Here is a 12,972-nt window from a genome sequence, read left to right on the forward strand (position 1 = left end):
AAAACAGTTTTTTAAAGTTTAAATAAATAAACAAAATTATAGACATAAAATGCTTAGGAATTGGGGGCTTGTCGCTCCCCCTCTTCGTGGAGGAACGACACAGGACCCTGCGCTGTTCTTTCGTCTGCTCGGCCTTCCCCGGGTTTGCTGCTGGTTCTTCCCGGGTTGGCTACTATCCCTTCCACCTCCGTGGAAGGGCAGTTCCCCCTGGCCGCATTCCCCACTTCCGCAGGGGAGCGGCACACCGCCGGCCGGTTCTCTCGGGGGCTGCACGGGTTCCCCCAGATGTTCCCCATAGATGTTCCCCGGTGCATGCCGTCTCTCTCCTCCTTTATAGTCCTCCTCCGCCAATCCTAACTCGGCTGCCCACACGCCGAGTACGCTGCTCTCCTCCAATCAGGAGCAAGTCCTACAGTTTATTAGTTGAACTGGAGGCAGCTGTGCGGAAGCTGTTTACTTCTCTCCCAGCGCCATATTGTGGGAGAGCAGATGCATAGAACAAGTCTTAATTCCAGTAACTCAGTCTAGTCCGGTTTGCTCCCCACAGGGGCTGGCACCGTGGCTCAATAGGCTAATCCTCCAACTTGCGGCGCTGGCACACCGGGTTCTGGTCTCAGTCGGGGCGCCTGATTCTGTCCTGGTTGCCCCTCTTCCAGGCCAGATCTCCGCTGTGGCCCGGGAGTGCAGTGGAGGATGGCCCAAGTGCTTGGGCCCTGCACCCCATGGGAGACCAGGAGAGGCTCCTGGCTCCTGGCTTCAGATCAGCACGGTGCGCCGGCCGCAACGCGCCGGCCGCAGCGGCCATTGGAGGGTGAACCAATGGCAATGGAAGACCTTTCTCTCTGTCTCTCTCTCTCACTGTCCACTCTGCCTGTCAAAAAAAAAAAAAATGCTTAGGAATTGTGGCAGAGGGCCCGTCAGACCACCCCAGGCTAGACGATTCCCTGGACACAGCATGACTCATCCCGGTGGCCCTGACATAAAGCAAAGTTGGCAAAGGCAACAGAAGCAGGCCAGGTGCAGCACAGTCACTCAGGGTGCACTAATTCCTTAAACAACAAGTTGTGATCATGTGTGAAATGTGTCCACCAAGGAAACTTATGAGAGACTCAGTGACACAATTTTTATTAGGGGGTTGGTCATTTAGGTACCCTCTGCCTAGCAGGTACCAAAATTCCAGATTTCCTGAAGGAAATCAGCATCTCAGCTCAACCCATGTTGTTTGCACAAACGATTTAGGCACAGGGAGCCACTGGCACTGGTTCTGGGGATGGTAGAAACCCTCCAGAAAGCAAGCTCCCAGATGACAGCCCAGGGCTAGCCTCCCAGGCATACCTTCCAGATCTGCTATATAAAGGCTTCTATGTACCCCCAATACCTTTAACAAAATATGCAATGCCTGCAGACTGAAAGCTTCTGAACTTTTAAAGACCTAAACAAACTGAGACAGACCATGCTGCTCGGTCAGATGACTCAATAGCGTTAGTACACCAACACCCTCCAGACGATCTGGAGTCTACACAATCCCAGCAGGCTATGCTGTAGAAATTGACAAGCACCTAACATTTAAATAGAAACGGCAAAACACACTGGCCAAAACAATTTTGAAAATGAAGAGCAAAGTCAGAGGACCTACACAACCTGGTTTTCCTGACTCACTATAAAAGGAAGTGTCATACTGTCATAAGGCGGGGCATACACATCAGTGGAACAACACGGAGAATCCAGAAATAGCCCCATAAGTATTTATTTAAACAAATGGTACTGGTACAATTGGCTATCATATTTTTTCAAACAATAACCTCAACCTTTATCACATATCCTACACAAAAATGAACTTGAAAAGGATCACTGTTGGGGCTGGCATTGTGACGTAGTGGGTAAAGCTGTTGCCCATGAGGCCAGCATCCCATATGGGTGCTGGTTCCAGAGGGGGTTGTTCTACCTCTGATCCAGTTTCCTGCTAATGACCTCGAAAAAGCAGTGGAAGATGGCCCAGTGTTGGCCACTGTGACCATCTAGGAAGTGAACCAGCAGATGGAAGATCTCTCTCTCTGTCTCCCCCTCTTTCTCTGTAACTCTAGCTTTCAAAATAAATATTTAAAAAAGGAAAAATATTTTTATGAAGAGCTAAAATTATAAAAACTTCTAGATAAAAACTTAGGTGAATATCTTGATAACTCTAGAGTAGGCATATTTTTCAGGTAAGACACAAAAAGCATGAACTATAAAATAAAAAAATGGATAAACTGAACCTCATCAAAATTAAAAGCTGGTGCTCTTCAAAAGACACTGTTTCAGAAATAAAGACAAGACACAATAGGAGAAACTATTTGCAACACATAAGGATTTGCATCCAGACTATATAAATATTTTTCAACTGCATAATTAGAAGATACTCAATCTAATTTTTTAATGTACAAAATATCTGAAAAGGAGCTTCATAAAAAGAAGATATACTGGCCGGCGCCGTGGTTCAATAGGCTAATCCTCCACCTAGCAGCGCCGGCACACCGGGTTCTAGTCCCAGTCGGGGCGCTGGATTCTTTCCCGGTTGCCCCTCTTCCAGGCCAGCTCTCTGCTGTGGCCCGGGAAGACAGTGGAGGATGGCCCAAGTACTGGGGCCCTGCACTCCATGGGAGACCAGGATAAGTACCTGGCTCCTGCCTTCGGATCAGCGCGGTGCGCTGGTCGCAGTGCACCAGCCGCGGCGGCAAAAGTTGGAAGGAAGAAAGGAAGACCTTTTTCTCTTTTTCTCTGTCTCTCTCTCTCACTATCCACTCTGCCTGTAAAAAAAAAAAAAAAAAAGATATACTAATGGTCAGCAGCACATCAAATATTCTCAATATTAAAAGTCATCAGGGAAATGCAATTTAAAACCACAATGAGACACCACTAGATTCACCAGAGTAGCTAAAATTAAAAGACAATACTAAATTCTGGCAAAGATGGGCAGCAGCTGGAGCTCTACTGACTGCTGGTGGAGACGCAAATTGGTACAGCCACTTTGGAAAACAACTTGGCAGCTTCTTACAATGGTAGACACACACATATACCATATGACCAATTCCACTCCTGGGTTTTTAGACACCAATGTTCACAGAGGCTTTATTCATAATAGCCAACAAAGGAGATGACTGGGACATCCTTTAGCAGGCAAGTGGGTGAATAACTTGCAGTAGTCGTAACATGAAATACTACTTAGGCACACACATGAATCATTCAGAAAAACACTACACTGAACCAAAGAAACAGGTGCAGATAATGTACACAGTATGACTAAAACTCTATAAAAAAGCAATTTGTTAGGGCCAGAGGTCAGGGAGGGAGCTGGCTAGGAAAAGGTGCAAGGGGATTCTTTTGGATCACAGAAATACCTTGCCTTAGTAACAGTTTCACAGTGTACGCATTTGCCAAAACTCACAACATGGTTCACTTAAAATAGGTGCATTTCATTGCATGAGAATTATAGCTCAGTAAAGTGGATTTTTAAAAATGGGTGTGGGTTGGGGCCGGCGCTGTGGCATATCAGTAAGGCAGCCGCTTGCTGTGCCGGCATCTCATGCAGGCGCTGGTTCAAGTCCCAGCTGCTCTTCTTCTGATCCAGCTCTCTACTGTGGTCTGGGAAGGCAGCAGAGGATGGCCCGGGCCCTTGGGTTCCTGTACCCAAGTGGGAGGCCCAGAGGAGGCTCCTGGCTCCTGGCTCCTGGCTTCAGATCAGCACAGCTCTGGCCATTGTGGCCATTTGGGAAGTTAACCAGCAGATGGAAGACCTACCTCTCTCTCTCTCTCTCTCTCTCTCTCTCTCTCTGCCTCTCTGTGGATCTGCCTTTTAACTAAATAAATCTTTAAAAAATTTTAAAAGTGGGTATGGGCAAAGGGTCACCAAAACCCTTTCCCCTTCCCTCTTCTGCCCTTTGGTTAGCTCTAGACCATGTTCCCCAGTGTCCAAGCCAAGGTGGAATGTCACGTGTGTGCCAGCACGTGGGGTAAGCTGTGTGGGCCTGGAGCGTCTGAGGGGAAGCCACAGCTCTGGGCTTCCCGAGGACAGACTTGCAGTGGAGCGTGCCCCTTGTGGGGCCCTGGAAGCGGCACCTATGGAATTACAGCAAGACACAGGGGCTCCTGGGAACCCTAAGTGTGGAAGCCGGAGTAACTGGTGCCTGCCTGATGTAGATCTCATCTCCCTGCCGGTGAGCTGTCACCCAGCGACGTGCTCGTGGATTCCTGCAGTAGAGGGCCTACCCCTGCTGCTGGCCAGCTCTGGGCCTCTGCCCCTCTGGGCAGTCGGGTGCCAAGGGCAGTCTACGGTGGACCCACGGGTAGAGCTAGATGTTTAGTAAACAAATAAGAACCCGTGGTGGACACTGTGGGAAGCATTTCACTGCAGAGAGAGAGCGAGCAGCCGTGAAACACAAGGTGAAATTTTCAGCGTCATAGTCATAAGGGAAAGCAGCTCTAGCCCTAGTGGAGTGCCTGGCACAGAGTAAGCACTCAACGAGTATTTGCTGAGTGACTGAATGAAATCAGACCACAATTAAATACCAGTTAACATCCACCTTTTTTAAAGGATTCTTTTTAAAGATTTATTTTAATTTATTTTTTTTATTTGACAGAGTTAGTAAGAGAGAGACAGAGAGAAAGGTCTTTCTTCTGCTGGTTCACTCCCCAAATGGCCGCCATGGCCGGTGCTGTGCCAATCCAAAGCCTGGAGCCAGGAGCTTCCTCCAGGTCTCCCACACGGGTGCAGGGGCCCAAGAACTTGGGCCATCTTCCACTGCTTTCCCAGGCCACAGCAGAGAGCTGGATCAGAAGAGGAGCAGCCAAGACTCGGACCAACACCCGTATGGGATGCCAGCACTGCAGCAGAGGTTTAACCTGTAATGCCACAGCACTGGCATAGTATTTTATTATTTTATTTAAGGCAGAGTTACAGAGAGAGAGAAGGAGAGACAGAGAGATTTTCCATCCACTGGTTCACTGCCCAGATGGCCACAACAGCTGGGGCTGGTCCAGGCCAAAGCCAGAAGCCCAGTTCTCCATTCAATTCTCCCATGTAGGTGGCAGGAGTCCAAGCACTTGGGCCATCTGCTGCTGCTTTCTCAGGCACAACAGCAGGGGACTGTTTTGGAAGTGGAACAGCTGGGACTCAACCCACTGCTTTGATATGGGACACTGTCATCACAGGTGGTGGTTCACCCTGCCGCACCACAGCCCTGACCCCAGTTAAGATCCACCTGACAGGCACAAATTAAGAAGTCTGACAATATCAACTGTTGGAGAAGACAGTATCACTTTGCACATTGCAGGTAAATTAGTAAACTAATTTGGCATTATCTCATGAAGCTGAAAATTCACATTCCTACAACTCAGAATTCTACTCCTAGCTATGCCCAAGACAGATGTTGACACATGTCCACCTGAACATGTCTAAGAACGCCTGGGGGTAGCTTCTGGAGCAGCAAGTTAAGCTGCTGCCTGTAATGCCAGCATCCCATATAGGCACTGGTACAAGCCCTGGCTGCTCCACTTCCGATCCAGCTCACTGCTAATGGCCTAGGAAGGCAGCAGAAGATGGCCCAAGTCCTTGGGCCCCCTGCCACCCATGTGGGAGACCTGGAGGGAGTGCCAGGCTCCTCCTGGCTTCCATCCGACCCAGCCCCAGTTGTTATGGCCATGTGGGGAGTGAATCAGTGTATGGAAGCTCTCTCTCTGTCTATCTCTCTGTCTCTGTAACTCTGTCTCTCGCATAACATAAATAGATAAATTAAAAAAAAAAAAAAACAATGCTCACAGTGTCACTGCCCATGTTAACAAAATCCTATTGAACAAACAAACAAAAAAACCCAAAGCGTCACAGGCAGAACTGGGGGTTTGTGTGTGTGGTGGAATGAAAAGGCCATGCCAAGATGGCCGCTGGCAAGGGAGTGTCAGTTACTCAGGAATGGCTTTGAAACCCACCTGGCAAAGGAGCCTGCCTGGCAACAGGCAATGATTGGTTATGGCATAAACTGCCCCTTGACTGGACTGGCTGCCTCAGCTATATAAGCTGCTGCACCAACTGAAACAAGTCTGCAGGCTGCTCGCCTCCAGCCTGCTTTAACCCGACTCCCGGGGTCTGTGCCGTGACTCCACACCTCTTGCCCCCACCACGCTTCTCCTCTCAGAACGAATCCACAGCAACATGTGTGCATTGTTGCAGACACCCAGGGTAACGTGCCCAGCAAGCCAAGCTAGAGGACAGCTATGTGGGGCAGTGGTGCAGGGCCCTGCGCTCTGAACACCAGGTCACAGAGCCAAAAGTTAAATTAACAAGGTAACGAGATGTCTGTAGCACCTTCATCAGGGCACTCTCCCATTGCAGTGGAGCAAGGTGCTGAACCGCCCCACACGGCAGAGTGAGGGCAGTACACCCCATCTGTAATGGCCAGAGGAGACCACACATATTTCCAGATGTGCAGCCCCTAGGGGAGAACTACTGCCCTCCTTCCGTCCACCACACTCCAGGATAAAACCGTGACACAGCCTCAAGGCCCTGTGTGACAGGGCACAGCTCCAGTCTGGCCTCCCGCTTGTCTCCACACTGCAGACTCCAGCCACATCAGATGCCTCTAGTCCCTGTTTTTGAGTAACCCTCTTCCTGTCCTTTGACCTGGCCAGCTCCCTTTTAGGATTAGAAGACAAACCCCTTGACCTGCCAGCAGGGGGCCTTTGCCTCAGCTTCCCCAGTGGGGCCCTCACTCCATCTGGTCACCGCCTGATTATCTGTGTCCCACTTCATTGTAACTCTCTGTGACAATGTGGTGCCTGCAATCCCCAGCTCAATGGTCTTTGCTGAATCATGGTAAAGGCAAGCAGCACTCCCTGAGCCAGCACCAGGAGGAACGGCAAAGATCCCCCAAGGCATCCATGGAAACCCGAAGAAAAAGAATTACCCTACCCCACCCACAGCTGGCTCATGTCCTGACGTCAATCTTTCAGGATAAAAGAAGATGGGGGTTTTCCTTCCTCACCCACTTCTGTCCAACGCCACCATCCTGGTTGAAAGCCACGCCCCTTCTCATCCATCTGAGCCTTCCACAGGGCCTACCCACCCCTCATTGCACACAAAACCTTCCTGTGGCAGCGGCACGCCCAGCCGAGAGCCCTCCAGAGCTGGCCTTGCCTACGGCTCCTCCACAAGATCAAGTCCTACTGGGGTCCACCTCCACCCGGCCCCCTCACCACCCGAAGCCTCTAACTTAGAATCCCGCCACAGCCACTAGCCCACCTCCTCCCCCGGTGGCTTCAGGCTCACAGCTCCCTGCCTGTGACTCTGTCACTGTTCTGGCTGCTCTGTCCCTAAAGACATTGAGCTGAGGCAGTGCTAACTTGTTTTGTACTTCCAGCTCTTGACACCCAGAGCCGCCTGACGAACAGTCACTGAGCTGAGAACCAAGTCCGAGAGGAGAGTTGGGAGCTCAAGGGCACCCGGCAGCCCTTGGGTACACTCCCCCCGACCCCACCACACCTGCCCTGTCCCTGTCAGTGGGTGAGATGCCTCCCTGGCTGTCAAAGCCCCAGCCTGACTTGCCCTGAAGTCGCCATTTCTTGTGCTTGCCACCCGACTGCACGCCTCCCTTCCCCAGCGGGTGTCACTCACCACGACCCTTTTCCTTTGCTTCCCGGGACTTCAGCCGCCACCCCTCCCCATGGCTGTGTGAAGACTCCTGCCTGGCTCCTCCTACTCCAGGGCCCAGTGCAGGCCCTGTCCCAGACTTGGTCCTGGCTCCACCTGCTGAGCTCACCGCCTCACCTGAGGCTGCACAGCAAGGCTGGGGGGATGCACCCCTCAGCCCATCACCCCTGGGAATGGACCAGACCAGTTTCTGAAAGACATCTCAGCATCGGGGCACCCCCTTCCCCCGCCCTCCTCAGCCCTGCTCCTCCAGTCCCACCAGGGCAAAGCCCCAGTGCCCCCGCCAATCTCCTCAGAACTCTGATGCATCCGCCGCCCCAGCCATCCCTAGGGCTCTGCCTTCCCCCGAAACCCCGCCATGTCACATGGCCTGGGGACTTCCTAGCCCTCCTCCGACTGGGCTTTTGTGCCCTTTCCTGAGGTGTGAGGCTGGGAGAATGGTCACAGGGCAGGGTGGCCTGGTGTCCTTGGCATGACCAGGCAGCCCTGCTACCAATTCTGCTTCACTCCCTCTGCACTGTCCTCAACTCACAGCACTTGCTCTTCCCACCCTCACGCGCACAAAGTCAGACAGCAGCTGGGTCCTACAGAGCACTTCCTGCCCACATGCCCACCTCCCAGAGACCCCCGGCCCAGCCGGCTGTGCACACGTCCTGTGCAGGGTCCATGTGCGGGCCTCACTGCTGTGCTCTGTGGTTCCTCCTCGCAGCCTGCCTCAGGGCCGCTGCTCTGCCGCCCATCCCCAGCTCTCAGCCAGAGGCCCCCGCCCTTGCCTTGCCAGCTGTCCCCTCTCCCCCACCGCCCTGCTCAGCCACCTCCACAGCCCTCGCACTCAGGGCAGCTGGGCAGGAACAGCACTATGCCATCCTACCCACACTGCGCAGCTTTGGACACGTGCTGTCGGACAGACAGAGAAACGGGCAGTGGGACGGCAGGATTATGAGCACCATTTCGTAGCTGGGGAAGTCCAACAAGCACAGAGGGCCAGGAAGCAGGAGCAGCCGGCGTCAACCAGCACCAGAAAAACCACAAGGCTGGGGCAGACGTCTGGTGCAGACGCCGAGTCACCGCTAGGCACAGCTGTGCACCAGAGTGCTTGGTTCCAGTCCTGGAAATGCCACTTCCAATGCAACTTCTTCCTGACGTGCAGCAGGTGATGGCTGAGGTCCCCGGGCCCCGGCCACCACACGGGAGACCCAGACGGAGCTCCTGGCTCGGCTCCGCCTGCCTCAGCCCTAGCTGTTGCAGGCATTTGGAAGGGGACCAATGCATGGGGGATCCCTGCCTGTCTCTGTCTCTTTGCCTTTCAAACAAACACAGAAGGCAGGGGGAGGGGACAGCTAGAACGTGAACAACTGAAGTGCCCAGCAAGAGACGAAGAAAAGCAAAAGGCAGCATTACATGCAACAGAACAGTCACCCTTAAAAAGGAAGGACTTTGAGTGGGATCAGCCAAACACGAGAGCGTGAGCACTGTGGGATTCCGCGTCCGTGGGCCCTTAGCACAGGAAGTGCCGTGCTCGTTGGAGACGATGGGGAAGTGAGGCACTGATGTTTAATGGGGACAGAGTTTGTTCCACAGAATGCAGAGTCCTGGAGACGGACAGTGGTGATGTCTGCACAACACCGTGAACCTATTTACTACTGCTGTACTATACACTTAAACACGGCTGAGATGGTACATTTTATGTTCTGTGTATCTTACCACAGTTTTAAGAATAATGAATTTTCATGGCCTGAGACACTGGCATCCCATATGAGTGCCAGTTTGAGTCCCAGCTGCTCTACTTCCAGTTCAGCTCCCTGCGAATATGCCTGGGAAAGCAGCAGGAGACGGTGGAGTATGTGGACCTCTGCCACCCATGTGGAAGACGCAGGTGGAATTCTAGGCCCCTGGCTTCAACCTGGCCCAGCCTTGGCCTTTGCAGCCACTTGGGGAGTGGATAGAAGACATTTCTCACTCCCTCCCTCCGTCCTCTTTACCATCCTGCCTTTCAAACAAATAGATAAATTTAAAAAAAAAATTTAAGGTGACAGAAACTTATCAAAAATGCAGTTTTACAAATGCTTAATGGTTAAGAAACAAATACGTGGCCGGCGCTGCGGCTCATTGGCTAATCCTCCACCTGCGGCGCCGGCACACCGGGTTCTAGTCCCGGTTGGGGCGCTGGATTCTGTCCCGGTTGCCCCTCTTCCAGTCCAGCTCTCTGCTGTGGCCAGGGAGTGCAGTGGAGGATGGCCCAAGTGCTTGGGCCCTGCACCCCATGGGAGACCAGGAGGAAGCACCTGGCTCCTGGCTTCGGATCAGCGCAGTGCCAGCCGTAGCAGCCATTTGGGGGGTGAACCAATGGAAGAAAGACCTTTCTCTCTGTCTCTCTCTCTCTCACTGTCCATTCTGCCTGTCGGAGGAGGGGGAGGGAGGGAGGAGGAGGGGGAGGAGGGGAGGAGGAGGAGCAGGAGGAGCAGGAGGAGGAGAAGGAGGAGAAGGAGGAGAAGGAGGAGAAGAAGAAGGAGAAGGAGAAGGAGAAGGAGAAGGAGAAGGAGAAATGAATATGTAAATACTGCGATATGTTTGGTGTTTACTGACTTTCTGGAGAAGTCCGAGTTTGCTTTGGGAGCGTGCGTGGAAGGTTGTGACCTGTGCACTACCTGCAGTGGGTGGAAGATGCACATCAGGTGTGGGTGGGAGAGGCGCCCTGGACACACGCTGACCATGCCGAGCTGGGGCCTCTGGCAGACCTGAGCCGTGTCCTGAGCGTCCCAGCCAGTCTGCAGTTCTTCCAGCCGGGTGGAGCTTTGGTTTTCTGTTTTCATGTAATACTTCTCAGAGAAAAATTATACACAGATGTGAAATTTGCTCTCTGCTTAACTTTTCCCATATATATCAATCATGTTAAAAGAAATTCAGGAGCCAGCAATGTGGTGTAGTGGGCCAAGTCTCTACTTGCAGTGTCAGCATCCCACACGGGTGCTGGTTCGAGTCCCAGATGCCTCATTCCCAACCTAGCTCTCCGTTAAAGCAACTTGGAAAGCAGTGGAGGATGGCCCAAGTCCTTGGGCCCCTGCACCCACGTGGGAAACCTGGAAGAAGCTCCTGGCTCCTGGCTTCAGATTGGCCCAGCTCTGGCAGTTGTGGCCATTTGAGGAGTGAACCAGCGGATGGAAGACTTTTTCCCTCTCCCTCCCTCTTTGTCTCTGTCTGCCTCTGCCTTTCAAATAAATAAATAAATCTTAAAAAAATAAACCTTAACAAAAAACAAATTCACATTTCAAAACATGTATTGCCCTAAAGCTGACTGCTTTAATTCCTTCCTTTAACCAGCCTTTTATTTTTTTAAATATTTATTTACTTATTATTTATTTGAAAGAGTTTCAGAGATAGGAAGAGATGGGGCCGGGGGAGAGAGGGAGAGGGAGGGGGAGGGGGGAGGGGGGAGGGGGAGGGGGAGGGAGAGAGAGATCTTCCATCTACTGGTTCACTCCCCAAATGGCTGCAGAGGCTGGGCTGGTCCAGGCCAAAGCCAAGAGTGAGGAGCTTCTTCCTGGTCTCCCACGTGGATACAGAGGCCCAATCTCTTAGGCCATTTCCCCTGGCCTCCCAGCCCCACACAGCCAGTGGAAGGCCAGGCTCTCCAGACTTGGGGCTCTGCCATCAGCCACTTCCCCCTGTGTTCCCACAGACCCCTCGTGAAAACACCTTAGAAAGGCCTGTTTGGCTGAGCTGAGGTGGGAACAGGGCTGACTCGTCCACTCAGGACAGGCTACCTCTGAGAAAGGGTCCTGCCAGGGCTGCCCTTCACTGTGGGGCTGGCAATGGTGAGGCAGAGGCCCCAGGTCAAGCCTGGCTTCCCAGAGCAGGGTGAGGTAGGCTCACGTGACACCCAGCTCCAAGGAGACAGGGTGAGGAACAGGCAGGGGTGGCATCTGGAAAGGCGTAAATTCCAAGGCAGCTGTGGGAGGCGGGGTGGAGAAACAAGGGAGGAGAGGAGACAGGAGGCCTGGACTTCACCCTGGGAAGTGGGCACAGCCAGGCAGGGAACACACCGAGAGCCTCAGAAGTGCGGGCAGTGGGCATCAGGGACTAACGGAGGCTACTGCTTTGCAGTCCTGGGGCTCAATGATCGTATAGTCTTATGAACTGACTGTTAGAACACAGAACTGTAGGGGTGAGCATTTGGCACTGCTGAGACGCCACTGGGAGGCCCACATTCCCTACCAGAGGGCTCAGGTTTGGGTCCCGGCTTCACTCTCTATCCCTGCCCCCTGCTGATGAAGACTCTGGGAGGCATCAGGTAACAGCTCAAGGAGTCGGGTCCTTGTCACCCATGTGGGAGACGTGGATTGAGGTCCAGGCTCCTGCTTTTAACCTGGCCCCTCCTGGTTGTTATGGGCACTTGGGGAGTGAGTCAGTAGGTGAAAGACTTCTTAGTCTGTCTACCTCTCAAATAAAATGAAAATAAATTTAAAAGTTTTGAAACCACGACAGTGGAGGGGTGTTTAGCCAGCTTGTTTGGGTGCCCGTGTCCTACATCACAGGGCCTGGGTTCAATCCCCAGCTCCGGCCTCTGACTTCAGCTTCCCATTGGCATAGAGCCTGGGACGCAGAGGTGATGGCTCAAGAAACTGGGTTCCTGCCACCTACACAGGAGACCTGGATTGAGCTCCTGGCTCCCGGCTTTGGCCCTGGCACAGCCCCAGCTGTGTGGGCGTTTGGGGAGTGCCCAGGGTGGAAGCTCTGTCCGTCTGTGTCTGTCCTCTCTTTCTCTCATAAATAACTAAAATTTTAACTCACCAAGCCCCCAGGCCTTTGCAGGGCTGTCCCTTGAGTCTGGAAGGTTGTGCCCTTCCTCATTATTCCCCACCTTCTTCCATTCTGCACCACACAGTGCCCTCTCCCTGCTCTCCTGGTCTTATTGCCCTCAAAGCACGTACCCCACCACATCTGTCATCCCACAGAGTGGCAGGCCCATAGCAGTCCCTTGACCCAATGAGATAACCCAACACACGCCTCACGATGCCCACCAGATAGCCCTGTGCTCCAGAGGAGTGGAACAGGGATTCTTACCTGACTCAGGTCCTCCACCTGCCATGCTGCAGGGTCACCGGATGAAGAGCTGCAGGCACAGTGTGGGGGCCATGTGCTCCGGACAGACCTCACGAGGTTGTTCTGTGATGTACACCACACTGAATCTCACTATCAGGACTGGTGCAGGATTAGAGCCCACTCTGTAGGGCACCCTGGTTACCCAACCATAACTGGCAGAGCAAGGACCTGTCACATCCCAGGTCCCTCTC

At 52.9% G+C, this 12,972-nt stretch overlaps 1 long non-coding RNA gene across 2 annotated transcripts in view; it reads right to left on the minus strand.

Annotated features, from left to right (window-relative positions):
• The window catches only part of LOC108176201 (uncharacterized), a 29,668-nt gene that overhangs the window by 11,616 nt on the left and 5,080 nt on the right, over nucleotides 1-12,972 (minus strand). Inside the window, exons 2-3 of one of the 2 annotated variants that reach the window (XR_011389369.1) lie at nucleotides 12,743-12,844; nucleotides 5,136-10,497 (exon numbers count right to left, since the gene is read on the minus strand). This is a non-coding gene — a long non-coding RNA (uncharacterized lncRNA). Of the gene's footprint in view, nucleotides 1-5,135; nucleotides 10,498-12,742; nucleotides 12,845-12,972 lie in introns of those variants that run through there. The other variant, XR_011389370.1, reaches the window with a different exon arrangement.

The sequence above is a fragment of the Oryctolagus cuniculus genome, chromosome 6 (assembly GCF_964237555.1).
Source record: "Oryctolagus cuniculus chromosome 6, mOryCun1.1, whole genome shotgun sequence".
NCBI lineage: Eukaryota > Metazoa > Chordata > Mammalia > Lagomorpha > Leporidae > Oryctolagus > Oryctolagus cuniculus.